We start from the raw sequence: 21412 nt of genomic DNA, 5'->3' as shown, positions 1-21412 counted from the left end.
GACACTTCCTCCTATAGATGTGTTTTATATCGAGCACTGAGTGGGTTGTTTTAATATTGGTTCCAGGTAGATGCAGTGGTGTGGTCTCTGTGTGTGGGTACTTCAGCTATATTCAGTGCTGGAGTTGTGTGTGAGTGTGTCTGTAACCTAGGCACTGGGTCACTTAGTGATTCTTTGCTGAGGTTAGTGACACTGTATTGGTTCATTGAGGACATGGACGAGCTCTAGAGTTCTTGGGAGAAGCACCTTGGTGCCCTGTCATTCTTTGTCTGGGGTGGATGACTCTGCGTGGGCTTGTTGGCACCCCAGCTAGTGTTACATGACCCTGATAGGTGCACTGGGGTATATTGGAGCTCCTCAGTTTGAATGGGTGAGACTGGGCAGGTTTACTCTTCCCTCTTTCCTACAGGCAGAGGCTCCTCCTGGGTCCTTGCTTCCCCTGATTGGGGAATGGATTGGTGGTGACTGGGAATATTCTCCCTTATTATATTTGGGTATTCTGGGTTTCTGTATTTTCGGTTGGGGGGGGATCAGCATCGGTCTCTCCCCAGATCAAGGCAGTCTCGCAGGCTGCACGTGTACCTTCCACCTTCAGGTGTGCAACCATGTGCATAATTCCCCCTGTGGATTAGGACCCTGGGTCACAGGTCTGCACTCACTTACCTCTCCCCAGCCCCCACTGGTGACTCTCCTTCTGTCAATGCCATCGAGTGGTCAGTGGGCCACCTGTAAGTCAGGAGTACCTGCTGCTGTGGCAGTGAACCACACTGGCAGTGCTGGTGGCTGTGGCAGTAGCTGTGGTGGACCACTAGTGCAGTACAGTATCTGTGGCAGTAGTGGGAACCAAGGTTTGTGGCCAGCGAAGTCCCTGGGAGTGCTCTGCCATCAGTTGGTTGGGCAGGGTGCTGCATGTGTAAAGATAATTTAAAGTATATGGGAGGATGTGCACATGTTATATGTAAATACTACCCTTTTTACATAATGGACTTGAGCATCTGAAGATTTTGGTATCTGAGTTGTGTCTTGGAGCAATGCCCCATGGATGCTGAGGGGCAACTGTATTTTCCTGGGAGAATTAATAAAAATAAATTAGTTATTGACCATGAAGTGCCCCCAGCTTCCAGAGTGATTGGATTGCTTACAAAGAAAAAGGAATCACAATAACATAGACTCATGGATTTCTGACATGCCACTAAAAGCTAGGCATGTGGGGTGCCTGCAGAGAAATCTTCATCTGTCCAAAGTCCTTTATTCTCCATGAGTGACAGACAGGCATGTCAGACTTGCAAAGACTCAGAAAGAATGATGCCAGCCCCTTTTCTAAGAAGATCTCTTGTGGAAGCGCCCAGCCTGGAGAATATTCAGTCAGTAGAATGATCCCAAAGCAAAAGAACCCAGAGAAGGCAGTGAGCTTTCAAAACTTATAAATTAATTTAAACTGCAAAGCTGGGGGATCAGAAATTAGTCTGAGAAAGTTAGGGCAGGGTCCTGTGAGTCAGGTGGACAAACTGGACAGGTTACCTGTGAGAACTGATGGTCAGAACAAGAAGCAGGTTGGAAGTTACACAAAGCCCATCTCCCCTCCACTAGGCCCCACAGCACTGCCTCTGTGCCTGCACCCAGGCCACACCCTGAACACCAGACACAAGGACACCTGTGCAAACAGCACAGCTGCCGTGCCCACTCTCAGCACCAAGGGCTGGACAGCAACAGCAAATACTGCCACCCCACCCCTCACACCTCTTAGCACCAAACCTTAGAAGAGTTCCTAACCCAAGCTTTATATCAATGGAAAAAGGACTTGCTGAAAATTGCTAAACACACAACACCGAATAAGAAATCTAGGCAGTTCTGTGTACATTAACTTACCTGTAACTATGATAATTCTTTGACATTCAGAAAGGTTGGGTCTCAAGACTTTTAGAAATTCCCAAGTTTATGAATACATAAATGCTCATACATCTGCCAGCTTTCTCTAGAAATCTATTTCCAGTAAGAGCCATTTATTTCCTGGGAATTTCCTCGCACTGCGTGCAGCCCATCTTTCCACCCTTGTTGAATTTTGTCTCTCATTTAATGAGCACTGGGAAGAACTGGCTGGAGAATTTCAATAGTCTCACTGAATTAACTGGCTGTCACTTGTGGGTTGGAGGCCAGAATGGTCTGGGTCTCTGAGCAAGCAGCGCACATACCCAAGGCTGGGGCCCTGAGGAGTCCTGGCTTCTCTGGCAAAAGCTTATGTTGTAGCCTTGATGAGAATGCCCCCATCAACCAGTCGTGACCCCAAGAGAGCAGTGAGACCAGGAAATACCATGCCTGTGGGTAAACGACAACTCCCGAAGGACTGCGAAGTAGAGAAACAGGGCAGAATTTACAACTTGGTGATCTCTAAGAAGCCACTTCAAGTCCAGCCTTTCCCAAATCCACCCACTACTGTTCTCCTTCCCAAATAAATAGATAATTTGGGTGTATTGAATCCATCAAGCCAGTTTTCACTTTCTTTTTTCTCTTTCACATTATTTAGAGCAAAAAGAATGGGTAAAATTCAGTGAAATCACTCCTCACCCATGATCGACGAATGATTCCCAAAACACATCACTGCCCCTCAATGAGCTGTGTCCACCAAGTGCCACTAACCGTGCTCAGCTGACCAGGACACATCGCCAAGGACACTCGAGACACTGTAAGTGGTCTTTGAACATGAAACAGAAAGCTTCAAAAGAGAGCAGCAACATTCTGTCGAGGGCAGAGCACACATACTTTCTAGCACTTGGTGCCTTGGCCTGGGAAGACAGAATCACCTAAAGATCCAGCTTGCCCCAGGTCTCCACCAAGCCAAAAGCCCAGTGCCTCTGGGCCATCCAGGCTGAGAAGGACTGGATGTAGCCACTCCCCTCACCATCTTTTGGGGGGTCTTTCCCCTGCAACTCTGGAGTGTGGCCCAGCACCACATGACACTCAGATGCTGCTCCTGTTCTTTCTGTGGGGTCGGAGTGCTCTGCGGGGAAGCGTGAGCTGTGGGCATTTTAGAACCTGCAGAATGTGCAGCTGCCCAGGATACCACACCACCCAATCTCTTTGCTTTTTGAGGCTTGGTGAGCCTCCATCAAATAATAGTAACTATGATGATAAAATAGTTAATATTTATTAACTGCTTGCTTTGATGAAGGTGCTGTTCTGAATATTTTTCAGATATTAATGTACAGCTTTGGTGTTTATTGTTCCATTAAAAACACAGTAGGAATTAGAAGAAGAACACCTGCAGAGAAGATACGCCATAAGCTACATTCACAGGGGGAAGGAGGGAAGGATCTCCAAGGGCCCGAAAGGAGGAAAAGGTTCTGATCACATATGTTCCTGGGGCCAGGCTGGCTCAGTCTATGGTCTCAATTTTAGCAAGTCTGAGGAATGTCGTATCAGTTACAGAACAACATTATCTTACCAAATATGTGTTTCAATAACAGCCACGATGTCTACCACAAGAGTTTGTAAGGCAGAACTCAGAACATTTGCTAAATGAAGAGTTAGGCTCCCAGCCCTGCAGCTGTAGCCGTGGGATCCAATACGCTCGTGTGAACCAGCCTGGGCCCTGCTGACCAGTGTGACCTTGTGCTGTGTGTGTTCTACACTGAACAGCCAGAAGGGAACACAGAAGGACCTCTACTGAAGGTGATTCCTCAGGATCTTTCTTGGGAATTTTTTTTCTTTTCTGTTTCAAATATTGCTTTATTCCCTCATAGCTATCTCCCAGACACTCTCTCTTCTCAATTTAGATGCTCTCACTAGGTGGTCTCATTTTTTCCACAGCCTCACCTAACTATACACATACCCACTCCTGATTTCCTTCTGAGCCACCAACCTGAAAATGCAATGGCTCAGTGCCCATGTCCCTTTGCAGGGTCACAGGTTCTTCAAGCTCATTGTGCTCCCTTGAAAGTCCTGATCCTGCCTCTCTAGGCTCTGCCTCATTAAATTGTACCCACTTACCAGTGGTGGAAACCTGGAGTCTCTGTTCTTTCCTCCTCTTCTCTATCTCCCACATCACATCAGTTACCAAAATCTTGTTAATTACACTCTCGAAGCTTTTGTCTTCTTTGACCTACTTAAAACTGCCCAACTTCGATCTTTCATCATTTTTCCTGTTTACTCTAACAACAACCTTTTAACTTTTCTGCTCTTTTCTAGACTTGAGCTCTCCAAATTGCCAGAATGGTGCATTTATTAATTTGAAAATCTGCTATCACAGTTCTATTTAAAATCCTCCTCTGGAGCTCCAGAGCCTTCAGAATAAAATTTGACATCCTTGGTTTGATGTCCGAGGACCTTCAAGATGTAGTCCCGATATACTCTGTAGCCTTGCCTGCATTGTAGCCCTCCTCCTACCCTACCTTCCAGCTACTCTGATGGAAATTCACTAGCACAAACACACCTTGATTTGTTCTACATTCCTGCTTTGAAGCTTCCTTACTAAGGGGTTGAACTATGGTTAAACTCTTTTCATCCTTTGAGACTCAGTTCCTCCTTCCCCATATCTGTACTGGCTTTTCCTATAACAAGATGTGGTTGTGTCTGCTGATGAGACAATAAAAGCAGTTAATGAGCTAGGTGGAGTAGTGAAGGATAGGAAGCAAGTCTCCCCCCACTTCCACCTGAGCTGTTCTTGCCTCCAACCACCTGGCCTGAACTGCAGAGAAAATACAAATGAAGGAAAGAGCATGTGCACTCAGGGTCCTATCCAGAAATGGCTATAGGCACACAGGATAAGCTGGATATTGGTAAGTTGTGGAATTCTATTATTGTTCTAAATTTGGGAGAAAAAAATAAATGTTGTCCCTTCTGTTGTCACCTCATGGAACCTTCTCATATTGTTCCTTAGATGTCATCTTCCACTCATTCAGCATACTGCAACTAACCTCTTGCCTCATGCCAAGCCCAGGACTAGGGGCTTGGGAAGTAGAGGCGAGTATGACCTAATCCTACTCTTCAAGGAGCTCCTGAGCCTAAATCACACAAACATACACAAATGCACAGTTAAAACTGGCAGCAGATGCACTTGGAGAATGGCAAAGTAAGGACCTCTGAAAATCCACTTCTCCATAAAAGCAACAAGAACACTGGAAAATCTGTCAATGTCAACTTTTTCAGGATTCTGGAAATTAACCAAAGGTTTGCAACAATCCATAGAGCATTGATTCGAGGAAAACAGCTGAATCTTTGTATGAATGGCAAGCTTTGTGTGTTTTAACTTGCTCTATTCCCATTCCTTCTCCCTAGTTCCACAATAGCCTTAAAAAACAATGGGTTTACACCTATGATTATTGTAAAAAACAGCAACTTATCAGCCACTAGAGGTGACAGAATGGGTTTGATTCTCTCCAGAGAACTGTGACTATCTGCATTGTATGTCAGTTCCATTCTCAGGACTTATCTTTATTTGACCTGATTCAGAGCTTGCTCTCTGTAAACAGCTCTATCCTCATTGTGTGTCAGAAACATTCAGCAGTAATTTTTTAATATTACAACTGCCTGAGATAACATTATCACTTAGGATTAATAAGAGGTTGATCAAAAACCTTTGGAAGAAACTAAAGAATGAGATCTTCATAGGGGTCTTTGAAAAACTGTGATGTATTTCTGGGAATCTAAATGGTTACACTCACATGCAGGGGTGTTGATATGATCAAAAAAGACCTGAGAAGATCCTAAACTTTCAACTCTGGTAGACCTTGAGTCTCAGCACAAATAGGAAGTGAGTAACAAGGCAGAGTTGTAAACTGTCTAAGCATTGAATTCATGCTTCAATACACACACAGACCCCCTCAGCAAAAGATCAGAGACTTACTGGTTCACAAGATTTTAAAAATTCTTCACCTAATCACTAACTAGCCACTAAGCTAAATGATCAGAAATTTCACTGGCCACAGGACAAAAAAGAAGACTTTTCAGAAGTAGCCAGGAAGTCACTAAATAAACAGCAACAACAACAACAAAAAGCAACAAAAAAAATGCTGGAGATAGAGGAGGAGAATCTAATTTCCAGTTTCCCACATTGTATTACATTAAATGTCAAGTTTTCTACAAAAAAAATAAAATAAAAATAATCACAAGATACACAGAGAAAAAGGAAACTGTGGCCTATACATAAAAAAAAAAAAAATGTACTTACTAAAAACTGACCCTAAGGAAGCTCAACACTGGCTCTTAATACAAGGACTTTAAATTAGCTATTATAAATATGTTTAAAGAACTAAAGAAAACCATATATAAAGAATCTTTTAAAAGTATGAGAATGATGCCTTATCACATAGAGACTATTAATAAGAGATGGAAATTATCGAAAGATCAAAATAGAAATTCAGAACTTGAAAAGTATAAGAACTGAAATGCAAAATCCATTAGAACAGCAGATTTGAACTGAAGAAGAAAGTGCCAGCAAACATAAAGATAAGTAAACTGAGATTATTCATTCTAAAGAATAGGGAAAAAAAAGAATGAGAAAAATGAACAGAGCCTCAAAGATTATAAGACACCATCCAGCATACCAATACACAAATGAATGGGAATACCAAAGGAGAGAAGAGGACAAAGAGAAAGACAGGAAAAGAATATTTGAAAAAATCATGGCCCAAACCTCTCAAAGTTGATGAAAAAAATAATCTACAAATCCAAGTAGTTCAATGAGTTCCAAGTAGGATAAACACAGAGACCCATACCTAAACACATCATAGTCAAATTATCAAAAAGTAAAGTCAAAGAGAGAATCTTGGAAAAAGCAAGAGGAAAATGATTCCTATAGTGATCCTTAATAAAATAACAGCTGACATCTTACCAGAAACCATGCAAGTCATGAGGGAGGGGGATGACATACTCAAAGTGCCATAGAGTGATTGTCAACCAAGAACTCTATATCCGAGGAAAATATTATTCAAAAAAAAAGAAGAAATTAAGGTATTCTCAGATTAAAAAAATAGGAAAATTTATCGATAACAGATCTGCCTTACAAGAAATTCCCAAGGGAGTTCTTAAGGTCAAAATCAAAGGAGATGCACATAAAAAGGAAATCCACATGGACACATAAGGAGCACTGATAAAAGAAAGTGAAAAACAAAGCATAAATGTAATTTTATTTGTAACTCTTTTTTTCTCCTATCCAATTTACAAGAGAACTGTATAAAACAATAATTATTGAACTGTGTTGATGGGCTTATAATAAATAAAGATGTGAATTTATGACAATACTAGAACAAAGAAGAGAAGAAAATATATCACTGAAATAAAGTGGTATTAAACTTATTACAATTAGGTTAATATTATTTTAAACTAGATTGTTTAAAGTTAAGATGTTAATTGTAATCCCCAGATCAACCATTAGCAAAATAACTGAAAATACAAATATATAGTAGAAGAAACAACAAGAATATTAAATGGAAGAAAGTACCTATTTAACACAAAAGAGGGCATTAAGGAAGAAAGGATAAACAAAAAGTAATAGAACATTTAAAAAATAGTAAAATGGCAGATGTAAATTCTACCTATATTATTGTGAATGGAGTAAACACTCCCAAAGAAAGGCAGACATTGGCACAAAGATTAAGAAGACAAACACACAAAACTTGCCATTCATACAAAGATTCATGGTCTTACTATAAGTTGTATAAAAGAGACAAACTTTAAATTCTAAAACACAAGCAAGTTAAATGTGAAAGAATAGGAAAAAGAGATGCCATACAGTTACCAAAAGAAAGCTGGAGAGACTATACTACTATCACTTGAAATACTGTTTAAGACAAAAATTATTGCTAGAGATAAAGAGGAACATTTTATAATAATAGGGTCAATTTACAAGTTAAGCAGTAATTATAAACACGTATGTACCTAACAACAGGTCCTCACATTCATGAAGAACGGAGTGACAGAAAAGAAGAGAGAGGTAGGGTTCCAATCAAGATGACAGAATACATGGTTCCCAGCATCACTCTCTCCCACAAATCAACCAATTTACAACTATAAAAATGTAACATCTGCCAAGCTGGGGACACTGGAGCTCAGGGGAAGAGGAGGAGAGACCTACGGAGTTCATGAAAGTGGGAGAAGCCATGAAGAGAGAAAGAAAAAACTGCTCTGAGCCTTTCGGGCCACAGCCGCTTTAAGGCTGGAGCTGATGAGCACATGGAGCAGGAGCTGGCAAAAGCCACAGCAGTGCCCATCAGATGGAGTTATTTGGAGGCAGCAGGGGAGAAGAGGTCCTTGGCATCCCCCAGGACAGCAAGACCACTGATAGGATTCCCATAGTCCCACGCAGGAGCCAGAAGCCAGAACAACTGAAAAAAGGGAGCCATTCAGAGGCTGGTGAGTCTTCACAAGGGACCAGCACAGGGCCGATCCCATTGGAAGCGTTTGGAGCACAGGTAGTGGGGGAGACGGGCCCACCAAGAGAACACTGGGACACAGCAAGAACAGCTGACCTGCCCCCCAATCAGCACAGGACCACTCAGAGGAGACTGGTCGGGAATGCAGAATTGCATGAGGTGCAGTTTGATGAAAAACCTCAGGCCCAGATCAGTGTTTCTACACAACCCAGATCCACCAGGTCTCTGGAGAGGTGGAAGTACCTATAAGGTCAACCATTAAACCCTGAGCTGCACAAAAAGCCTTCCCCAGTGAAACAGCAGCAAAGCAGCAATTTAGCTCAACCACAGAGCTCAAGTACTGGTTCCCACAGCAAGTTCCCCCATTTTAGAAGTAAGCAAAGGACAAAAAATAAGTTCTGGCCCAGGCACACCACCAGCACTTCAAGGCCTGCCTGGATATTGGAGGATTGGAGCCAGGGACCAGATCCCACTCCCATATCCAGGCACACTGCACCAGCACCTCAGGACCCACCTGGGGACGCAAGGCATGGAGGAGGTGACCAGACCCCCCTCCTACAATGAGGCCCACCTGGTGACCTGAGGCTGGAGCCAGGGACCGGATCCCCTGCCCACAACCAGGCACACAACCAGCACCTCATGGCCCTGCCTGGGGGCCCAGGGCATGGAGCCAGGGACCAGACTCCCCTCCCACAGCCAGGCACACACACCATGCCAGCTCCTTGGGGCCCACCCAGGGACCTGAGGCATGGAGTCAAGGACCAGACCCCCCACCCACAACCAGGCATACTGTGCCAGCACCTCGGGGCCCACCCAGGGACCCAAGGCTTAGAGCCGGGGACCAGACATGCCCCATAACCAGACATACCACCAGTGTCCAGGAACATGCCAAATACATCACCTCCATGTGGGTGGCCCACCACAGCCACCACAATAACCATGTCTGCTATGAAAGGTGCTAGACACCACAACCACCATGCAGACGGTCTGCCAACCACTAGAGTGCATTCACACAAGGAGAGTCAACAGCAGTGATAAAGAAAAGAAGAGGATGTCTCTCTCCACAAAGCCCATTCCAGAGGACAGAAGAAGCATCTGCTCTATGATAATACTGGGGGACCTGATCACACCTCTCATGTTGGACAGATCATCTAGGCAACAAATCAACAGAGTAACCATTATTCTTTCAGAAGGAGAGAAGAAATCTAGGGCAATTAGAGGGGGGAGCGGAGAAGGATGGGGGATAGGGAGAGATTGGACAAGGGGCATAAAAATTAATTACAATTTGTAACAATATATATCCTAGTAATATTAATTTGATAAACATATCTCAGTGTTGAACCCCCAAAATATGTGTAATCAATTTTGATTCGATAAAAAAATTAATTAAAATAAAAAAAGAAGGGAGAGGTAGACAATTTGACAATAATAATTAGAGACTTCAACACTCTACTTTCAATAATATATAGAAAAATAGGTAGAAGATCAGCAAGCAAATAGAACATTTGAAAAACACTATTAACCAACTAACGTAACAGGTATCTACTCCTCTAAACAACAGCAGAATACACAGTCCTCTCAAGTACACATAGAAAATGCTCCAAGATGGACTGTTAAGACATAAAACAAGCCTCAATAAATTTAAAATGATTGATATCATAAAAAGTGTGTTCTCTGATTACAAGGAAATGAAAATAAAAATCAATAAAAAGAAATATGGGAAGTAAAACCTACATGAAAATTAAACAACACATTCCTAAATAATCAATGGATCAAGGAAGAAATCACAAGGGAAATTAGAAAATACATTGAGATAAATGAAAACAAAACACAATATACCATAATTTATGGAAGCAGCTAAAGCAGTGCTTAGAAGAAAATATATGGCTGTAAATATCTATATTTTAAAAAATCTCAAATAAATAACATCTACCTTAAGAAATAGAAAAAGAAAAGCAAACAAAACTAGAGTAAGCAAGAGGAAAAAATAATAAATATTATTGTGGAAATAAAAGACATAGAGAATAGAAAACCAATAGAGAAAATTACTGGAACAAAAAAATTTGATTCTTTGAAAAGATAAGCAAAATTAACCAAAGTAAATAGAAAAACATCCTGTGATCATGGATTGAAAGACATAATATTGTTAAGATGTTAGTACTATCCAAAGTTTATCTACATATTGGATGCATTCTCTATCAAAATCTCTGTTGCCTTTTAGCAAAAAATGGGAAGCTGATGCTAAAATTCCTAAGAAAGTGCCAGAGATCAGAACAGCCAAAACAATCCTGAAAAAGAACAATTTGGAGGACTCACACTGCCAATTTCAAAACTTACTGCAAAGTTACTGTAATGAACATAGTGATGTACTGACATGAGAATAGACGTATAGACAAAAGGAATAGAATTGAGAGAATAGAATTAATTAAAAAATTAATTGATAATAAATAAACTGATAATAACTGTAAGAATGCCAAGGCAAATCAAGGAGAAAAGAACAGTCTTTCAATAAATGGTACAGGGGTATTTCAAAAGTTCACGAAGAGATCATAAATAATTCTGTTTTTCCACAAACTTTTTGAAGTACTCTGAGAAAACTGAATATCCACATGTGAAATAAAGTTAGGCCCTGACCTCACACCATGTATAAAAATTAACTAAAATGGATCACACACCTAAGTGCAAAAACTAAAACTACTAAACTCCTAGAAAAAAATAGAAGTAAATATTCATGGCCTTCAGTTAAACAATGTTTTTGTTTGTTTGTTTGTTTGTTTTTAAGATAGGACACCAAAAGCATGAGCAACAAAAGAAAAAATAAAGACACTGTACTCATTAAAATTTTTAAAAACTGTGCTTCAAAGAATATGATCAAAGAAAGTGAAAAGAAAATCCACAGAATGGAAAAAAGTATTTGAAGTCATATTTGGTAAGGGTCTGGTATCTAGAATGTTATAAAGAACTCTCAAAACTCAACAATAAATAAACAAATAGGTTAATTTTTCAATGGGCATATGATTTGAATACACATTTCTCTAAAGAAGATCATATGTACAGATAGTAAATAAGCACAAGAATAAATGCTCAACAGCATTAGTTATTAGGAAGCAGCAAATCGAAATCAAGAGATACCATGTTCATACATGCGCATATGTTTAACCATCTTGCATCTCTGGGATGAATCCCATTTGATCATGGTGTGTTGTCTTTTTAATGTGTTGCTGGATTCTCTTTGCTAATATTTTGTAGAGGATTTTCACATCTGTGTTCATTAGGGATGTTAGTCTGTAGTTTTCTTTTTTTCTTGTATATTTTTCTGGCTTGGGTATGAGGTTAATGCCGGCCTTGTAGAATGAGTTTGGAAGTATTCCTTTCTCTCCAATCTTTTGAAGGGTTTTGAGGAGAATTGATATTAGTTCTTTAAATGTTTGGTAGAATTCCACAGTGAAGCCGTCTGATCCTGGGGTTTTCTTTGTTGGAAGACTTTGTATCACTGCTTTAATCTCATTACTCATTATTGGTCTGTTTAGGTTTACTAGTTCTTTGACTAGTTCTACAACTTTAGTAATTTATCCATTTCTTCTAGGTTTTCAGTTTGTTCACATATAGTTGTTTGTGGTAGTCTTTTATAATCCTTTGTATTTCTGTTGTATTAGTTGATACCATTTTCATTTCTGATTTTGAGTCTCCTCTTTTTTCATTAGTCTACCTAAAGGTTTATAGATTTTCGTTTATCTTTTCAATAAACCAACTCTCTTTCATCAATCTTTTGTATTTCTTTTTCATCTCTAATTCACTTATTTCTGCTCTGATCTTTGTTATTTCTCTCCATCTACTGATCTGGGGGGTGGTTTGTTTTTGTTTTTCCAGCTCCTTAAGGTATAATGTTAGGTTGCTTATTTGGAATCTTTCTTCTTCCTTGATTTAGGCATTTATTGCTATAAACTTCCCTCTTAGAACTGCTTGCACTGTATCCCACAGGTTCTGGTATGTTGTCTTTTCATTTTCATTTGTCTCTAGGAATTTTATAATTTCCTTCTTGATTTCTTCTTTGACCCATTTGTTCTTTAGGAGCATATTGTTTAATTTCAATGTATTCATGAGGTTTTTAGTATCACTTTTGTTGTTGATTTCTAGCTTTATTCCATTGTGGTTACACAAGGTGGTTGATATGATTTCAATTTCTTTAAATTTGCTAAGACTTGTTTTGTGTCCTAACATATGGTTTATTCTAGAGAATGTTCCATGTGTTGATGAGAAAAATGGTTATTCTGAAACCATTAAGTGAGTTGTTCTATAAATGTTAGATCAAGTCAGCCTATAGTAGAGATTAATTCTGATGTTTCCTAGTTAATTTTCTGTCTGGCTGATCTGCCCTTTGCTGAAAGTGGGGTATTAAAGTCCCCAACTATTACTGTGTTGGAGCCTCTTTCTCCTGTTAGGTCTAATAGTAATTGCTTTATTTATATAACAGGGTGCTCCAGAGTTGGGTGGGTATATATTTAGAATTGTTATATCCTCTTGTTGAATTGATCCCTTTAACATTACATAATTACCTTTGTTATCTTTTTTTACTTTCCTTGGCTTGAAGTCTATATTATCTGATATAAGCATAGCTACTCCTGCATTTTTTTTTTTTTTGGTTCCCATTTACATGAAATATCTTCTCCCATCCCTTCACTTTCAGATGGTATGCTTGCTTATTGGTTAAGTGAGTTCTTATTCACAGCATACTGTTGGTTCTTGTTTTGTAATCAATTCAGCCACTCTGTACCTTTTAATTAGGGCATTTAATCCATTTACAGTTGGGGTTATTATTGAGATATAGGGACTCATTATTGCCATTTTGCCTTTTGGGGGGGGGTTGTGAATCCTTTTTCCCTTTTTTCTGGTCTTACTATCTTCCTTTCTGGTTGAGTGGTTTTCTCTAGTTTTACATTTTGATTTCTCACTATTTATTTTTAGTGTGTCTCTTCTAAGTTTTTGTGTTATGGTTACCATGAGGCTTACAAAAACCATGTCATAGTTATAACAAATTATTTTAGACTAATAACAAATTAACTCTGATATCTAAGAAAAAAGAAAAAAACAGCCAGTTCCACACTTTGGTGTCACCCACCCCGCCACACACATACTTTTTGACAGTTTGGTGTTTCAAATTACATCTTTTAATACTGCCTATCTCTTATGCGGTTGTTGTATGTGTTAGTGTCTTGTGTTTGTTCTTTAGTCTTCATGCTGAGAATGTAAGTGGTTTATTCACCACCCTTACGGCATTTGAGTATTCTGAGGTTGTCCACAAATTTACTTTACTGATGTACTTTTAAATGCTTTCTTGCTTCTCCTTAGTGTCTTTATTTCTAGAATTTCTGTTTGGTTTTTTTAAATGGATTTTATTCCTTTGTCAAGTTTCTTGTTCTGCTCCTGAATCTTTTTCCAGATATTTAATTTTCGATCTGTATTTCCTTGTGACTCACTGAACATGCTTAAGAGAGTTATTCTGAATTTTCTGTCTGACATTTCACAGATCTGCTTTTCCTCTACATTCACTGCTAATGATTTGCTTGTTTCCTTTGGTGGTGACATATTTCTCTGGTCTTTCTTGATCTTTGTTTCTTTACATGATGCCTGGGTATTTGAGGAGACAGCTATTTCTTCTATATTTTATAGGGTTTCTTTGGTTATATTAGATCTTTTCTAGTTAATATCAGAGCTTTGTCTCTGGTGCGTGGATTTTTTTTTTTTTTTTTTCCATTTCATGGAGGATTAATAGTTACCACCCCTAGTTAGACTCTGCGCAGGAACTAATGTGCTGTCCTGTGGTTAGTTCTTAAGTTGGTGGAACTTCTTGTGGGGACCAGAACTTGAGCTCTATGCTTGAGCTAAATTACTGCTTTGCTGCTGATTCTCTGGGGAAGGCTTTTGGTGTAGATCATTAATCACTTCCTGGCCTGGGTTGTGTGGGAATTCTGGGCTGCAACTGAGTCTTTCCTGAAGACTGCACCCCCTGCAGCCCTATCACCCTGGTGGATTTTTAGTGAGCCCAGCTACCCTCACTGCACCCAATGATCCCCCAGTGGGCCAGCCTTCCCCTACACTCCAGCCAATTCCCATGGGACAGGCCATGCATGTGTCACTCATGATAACTCACCAGCTTCTGGGAGGCTCTTTTCTCCAGTTGGTTGCAGCTGTTTGCTCCTATATGGGCCCAAGGGAATCCTTCCAGTGGTCCTTGTGGCCTGTGGGCTGGGATGGTGCATTCCAAAGCCCTCTGCTCCCCTGCAGACTCCAAGCAGCTTTATGCAAAGGGAGACACTGCAGCTTTTTCCAGCTTCAATCCATGTGTGGTAGCTACTCTGTGCCTCCTATCATGCTAGCTCAGAAGTGGCCAGGGCTCTGAAAGATAGATACTGTCCCTAAACCTCTCACCATGGCCTCTCATGCCTTGACTGATGCCAGAGACCAGCTCCACAGGATTCGTTGGACCTGAGTAGGTGGTGTGGCATCAGCGAGGAAAAAAGAGAAAGGTGGACCACAAATGTCTAGTGCAAGTGTGGACACCAACCACAAGAATCTTGCTTTATTTATATTTTTTACTTAACCTTCTATGTAATGATTTATCTTTTAATTAAAAACATTTTTTATATCATATCCATAGAAAAGAAAGATTGAAATGTTCCAAACCATCCATGCTTTCACAAGAAGAAAAATGTTCCAAACCGCTCATGCTTTGACAAAAGCATCTATTCATATATCAAAAGTTTACCTCAAAGTTCATGACCTACTGCCAGGAAACTATACAATAGCAGCATTTTTAGTTTCAAAATGTCAGATTTTCAGTCTAAATCACAATTCTTAACCTTTTAAACTTACACATAAAATTGTATTCTAAATTACTTATTAAATCTTACTTATATTTAACAATTTAATGTTTTATGTTTTATATTAATTATTCTAATTCTTAACAAAAATCACAATGTCTATAACATGATTTTTATAATGAAACTTAATTATAATGTTCTATTATATTTTATACTACTATTAAAAACAAATACACTTTAAACTAATCTAAACAAAATCTATTAATATCAAAACCTTTTTTTGTATCTCTACTATTTTACCTATCCATCTCTATAGCAAAATTTTTCTGTTTCCTTGTCAATTGACTCTAGGAACAGTACAAGGAACAAAGTGAAAAATTAAATGGTCCTACTCAAACTAATAAAAAAAATTATATTATTCTTATTATTACTAAGGAAACAACTTGTTCTTGGTAAATCAAGTGAAACGGTGGGAATGGGGAAAAAACAAAGAAATCTGTAACTAGTTGTGATCAATTAGTTGTAAACACCACTGCACTCGGACCCACCGACTCCCTGGGGAACATGGATAAAATTCCAACAAAACAACTTTATTCCACACATACAAGAGCATGACCACAGCCACAATGGGTCAATGCACACATCACTAATAGAAAAGATCAATAGCAAAATTAAATCGAGCCAACCCATACCGGGAACATGCATCAAAAACACCTTTAGTACTGACGATGACCTTTAAGTAAACCAATTGATTCTGATACATATTTAACATGACCTTTGAGAAACTCCAGGGCCCTTGGAATTCCCCAAAGCCATGCCAAGCCAAAAGGTTACGCTTTTTAATTTTGGAAAACTTTGTCAAGTAACAAAAGGCGAACAGACAGGAAATTCCATGGAGCCATGCCACATACATGGGACCCCCTGCAGCCTAGCTGAACAAGGGGTGTCGCTCCTCAGGCTCCCAAGCCGTCCCCTATAGCAGGATGGCTCTCGACAGACAGACTCCACAGACTCTCTCCTCCTTTATCCCAGCAGCAGTAATCCCAGGTTGGCAGTCTGCTTTTTAATAGTAGTAGATTGGTTACTTGTGGGGAAGAGAGATGCTGGGAATTGTCTGTTCTGCCATCTTGTTAACATCTAGACCATTTCTTTTTCATCAGGATGTGAGATGTGACATGTAGTAGAAACACAACAATTTTTTTTTCTTTTTTTTTTTTTTTGCTTTTTAAAAATTTTTCCCTTCTTTTTGTTGTGGTAAAATGCATAGACCATAAAATTTACTATCTTGGCCAGATTAAGTGTATGGTTCAGTGATGTTAAGTATATTCATGGCGTTATACAACCATCAGCACCATCCATCCCTGTAACTCTTTTCATCCTGTAAAACTGAACCTCTGTGCCTGTTAAACAGCAGCTCTTCATTCACTCCTCACCCCAGCCTCCAGCAACCACCATTCTACTTTCCGCCTCTGTGATTTTGACTTCTCTAGGTATCTCATATACATGAAATCATATTTGTCTTTTTGCGGATGGCTTCATCCATGTAACATATAGTCCTCGAGGTTTATCCATGTTGGAGCATGTCTCAAATCACCTTCCTTTTTAAGGCTGATTAACATTCCATCGTCTATATAGACCATATTTTGCTTACCCACTCATCCATCAGTGGACACTTGTGTTGCTTCCATGTCTTAGCTATTGTCAATAACGCTGCTGAGAACATGGGTGTACAAATTGCTTGTCGAGACCTTGCTTTTGATTCTTTTGGCTATATACCAAAAAGTGGAATTGCTGGCCCATATCATAATTCTACTTTTAATTTTTTGAGTAACTGCCATAACTGTTTTAGTGGCTGTGCTCTTTTACATTCCCATAAACAATACACAATGGCTCCAATTTCTCCACATCCTCACCAGTACTTGTCATTTTCTGATTTTTAATGGTAGCCGTCCACATGGGTGTGAGGTGGTATCTCACTGTAGTTTTGATTTTCCATTTCCCTAATGACAAGTCATGTTGATGATCTTTTCATATACTTATTGACCACTTATATATCTTCTATGCAGTAATATCCATAATGTCCTTTGCCCATTTTTGAATAGGGTAGTTTGGGTTTTTGTTGTTGTTATTGTGGTTGAGTTTTAGGAGTTCTCTGTGTATTCTGAATATTAATCCCCTATCAGAGATATGATTTTCAAATATTTTCTCTCACTCTGTGAGTTGTCTTTTTGCTCTGCTGATACGATCTTTTGATGCACAGAATTTTAAAATTTTCATGAAGTCCAGTTCGTCTACAACTGACGGTTACACAGTGACAGTTACAAGGATTGTACAAACTTACTATTTAACTCCTATATTTGCTTTCTGTGTGTTCTGAACAGATGTGGCATTGGCATTAGAATTTTTGTTTGTACTATCTGTTTAAAAGGATCTTAGACGACAGCTATCCTGAATCCCACATCATTCTTTCCTAAGCTGCAGGCTGAGTATAATAGTGGTGAGAGGTGTTCACTGGGGGGTTATTGGGGAAACATTGGCCCCACAGCTAATCTCAGAGTGCTCAGGTCATAGGCACAACCCAACAAGATGCGCACTCACAGGGATGAACAAGAAACCAAGGTTTGGGGTTCAAACCAACACACCCATAGAAAGATTTGCAATTCTTGGGAGTACAAATGCAAAATATTCCAGTACATTTTAAAAATACTGAAAAGGTTTTTAAAAAACAAAATAAAATAAAAGGTCACTTACCCAACACCTGGTAATAACCTCTGTTTATTTTGTTCTAGTGTATTTTTTCCCAGTGTTTTCTTCCCCACCCCACCTCCCATGTATTGTAAGGGAAATGCTTTTCTGCTGGGCTGCTGTTTCAAAGAGGACATTTTGGAGGTGATTTATCCCCCTTGGGGATACTTGGCAATGGTTGGAGACACTTTTGGTTACTAAGGGCATCTGATGGGTAGAGAGGAGGAATGCCACTAAACATCCTACAATGCCCAGGACATGTGCACACGCACATGGACACAGTAAAGAAGAATTACCTGGCACAAATGTCAATAGCACTGAGGCTGAGACATTCTGCTATGCATCATGTCTCCCGGTGGGTGTGTTAAAGCTCAGGCTGCCATGCCCCACCCCCAGAAGCTCTGATTCTGTAGATCTGGCTGGAATTGGAGACTCTACATTTCCCACAAGCTCGCAAGTGATCCCACACTTGTAGGAGTGAGGAAGAGCCTGGGATTGTCAGACTGAGCCTCTTTCTGCAGCTTGCTGCTTACTCTCCCCAAAGAGGGGAGATGGAAATGCCCATGCATGAGTGATTGTGACATCCAAATGTCCGCCTCTCTGCACTGGGTGGGGGCGTGCCCAGCCTTCAAGTTCACCCCCTCTCTCTGCCCACGGGGCTCCAGGTGTCTGCGCAACATCAGCTCTCTTTAAGGCCAAAGTACGGAGAGATCCCCTGCTCTGCAGGTGCCGCTTCGCCTCAGGTGCATTCCTGCCACCTGTCTCCACCAGGGGTGGGGGGTGAGGAGAAAGCCCACCCAACCCCAGAACCAAGCTCTGGCTCCAGTCAGCCCAGTGTGGCCACCAGCCACCATAAGCTCCTGTCCTCATCTGCTTCTGACGTCAGCCGATTTCTTGTTAGTTTCTGAATTTAAAGAGGAAGAGGGGTGTGGCTTATGGATCGCTTTAAGTTTCCACAGAAGAGATTTTGACCCGAAACTGAAAAGTACATGTCCTTGTAGCTAGCTAGAGGAGGGACCAACATCACATGGGAAAGTCAAAGGCCCTGTGGTGACCAAGGAAGGAACCCTGTTACAGGAGAACTAGGGGCTTTTACTTACCTTTTGGGATCCCAGCAGCCTGTTGTACCTTGAATAGACTCCTGGCTATTTTCAACGGGTGCAAACTTTAGTCAACCAGGACAAGCAACTCCCAGGGCTGATTTTGACCTAAGCCTGTGGGATGAGACAGATTAAAGGTTTGCCTCAAAACAGACCACAGGCTTTTGAGCCATCAGCATGGAAATATTTTTGCTCTTTTTAACATGTTTTTCAGCCAAGGCTGCAGGCAGGGGCTTTAAACAGCAACGGTGGCTCCTTTTCAGGAGGTCCACAGAGACCTGGTCACTGAGGTCCTCGTCTCCTCTCCCAGGCTCTTCATCTCATTTCAGATTGCTTCCTGCTTGGGTGGGGAGGAAGAGGGACAGTCACCCCCTTGTCCTTGGGGTTTGTCCTTACACATTCAAAGTCACACAGCTTCATGAGAGCCCAGCAGGTCAAATTGTTTTTTAAAGACGAAAAAAATATTATAAGCCCAATGCCTTGAAATCTTTGGAGTTCAAGGACTCAGACAGTGAGCTCAACCACAAAGGAATGACAAATGTCATAAGCAGCAGATTACAACATTATACAGAAATATGTTTTTTTTCTGTAGGGCGAGGCTGTTTACCTGGCCGAAGCTAAAAGAGCTCTATAAAGAGAGTGTAACCCTGGGCCGATCCCGTGGCGCACTCCGGAGAGTGCGGCACTGGGAGCGCAGCAGTGCTCCCGCTGCGGGTTCGGATCCTATATAAGGATGGCCGGTGCGCTCACTGGCTGAGCGCGGTAAGGCTGGTCACAAAAAGACAAAAAAAAAAAAAAAAAAAAAAAAGAGAGTGTAACCCACACATTCTCTATAGGACTCTTGCTTCCTCAGGAACTCAGTGAGATGCTGGTTTGGGTTTAAAACTAATCTTTTTGTCATTATGGTCTGAAAAGAGGCAGCTGCAGACAACGAGAAGCTCTGATAATACTGGAGTGAAAAGAGAGGCTCCCTTAGGAGAGGGGCTGTGAGTTTCAACATGGGCTCCAGACACCCAGGAGAGGGGCCGGCGGGGGCCCTTCAGCCCTGTTGTGTCATGGACAACAGACATCGGCAGTCAGAGGTGCAGTAGCTGCCTGCTGGTGCCCCATCTCAGAAATGCACAAGTAGAGGGGGCTTGATGGATTTGGACATGGAATGTTTCTCATAGACCTAGAAATGATTGGTTTCATGTTTCTCACACTGGGGGATCTGCAAAATAAAATCTAGACAGAAAACAACTGGGCCTGAAAGCAAAAGGAGAGTTGGAGGAAGAATTGTGATGCAGTAAAACATCAGTAGCCCTATAGGAGGGAAGAACCAGCTTAAAAAGCAGATTAGCATGCTTGTAGTTGACACAGCAAGGCCTGCCTGAAGGAAGAGGAGACAGAGGAAGTCATTACTGAGAACATATCCCTCCCCAGATTTCAAGGCAGCCAAGTTGAGGAAGGCATCAAAAAAATAGTGTGAGCGACTCACACAGAGGTCAAAGGGTTCATTCAGCTGAGGAGTCACAGGGCACACCTGCTACCAGGTAACTCGAGTGGCAGGGCTGGAGTTTTGCAGGGTGGGGAGGGGAGGCCTTCCGGTTTGACTCAGAGATGGGAGCTGGGTTGGTGAGCAGAAGGGGATAGGACGGGCTGTCCAGAGAAGACCTCGCCGCCAGGTCCTAGAGTGACCTCAGCCATACCCATTCCCTCTCCCCACACCAAGTCCTTTTGAAGGAGGCCAGTTCTGGGGAGTGAGCAGGGAGAAAGGAAGTGGGGATTATATTGTATCTGCAGTTCACGTTTTCAAGCGGAGAAGATTAGACTAAGCAATTAATAACCAGGAGTGCCTAGAAGGCAGGAGCATCTGCCCGGGATGAGAAGGCGCACGCGGCAGGGGCCTGATGGCCACTCCAGGAAGAGGAACGGTTTCCACCTTGTTATCTCACAGGTTCTGGTGTGCACTAAGCCCTTGGCTCTGCAGCTGGAATTCTGAAGAGCTTTGACCACTTTCTCAGGACCTCTTGGACTGGACATAAAAAGAAAAGAGATTAAGAAAAGCAAATTAGGAAAGGCCAGAAGGTTGGCATTCAGGGGCTGGAACGGAGAGGTCATAAAAGTAGCATTTTGTGCTCAGGTGGAATTTGTAGTAACGTCACTCATCTAGTGATGGATGGCAAAATGGGGACAAGCCGAGGATGATGGGAGGTGGTGTAGCCATGGTAATGGCCACCATACCTGTGATGATGGCCATCGTACCTGTGCTGGAGAGCGAGAGAGGCTGGCTGCAAACACAGCTGCTCCTGAGGCCTCAGAGTTGCTCAAAAAGGCTATTTGAGATTAAATTTGTTCACATGGAGTAGTCGTGGATTATGACCTGCACAAAACATGG

This window comes from Cynocephalus volans, chromosome 2 (genome assembly GCF_027409185.1).
Source record: "Cynocephalus volans isolate mCynVol1 chromosome 2, mCynVol1.pri, whole genome shotgun sequence".
Taxonomy (NCBI): domain Eukaryota; kingdom Metazoa; phylum Chordata; class Mammalia; order Dermoptera; family Cynocephalidae; genus Cynocephalus; species Cynocephalus volans.
The sequence above is the reverse complement of the archived record's forward strand: the minus strand, read 5'-3'. Positions refer to the sequence as shown.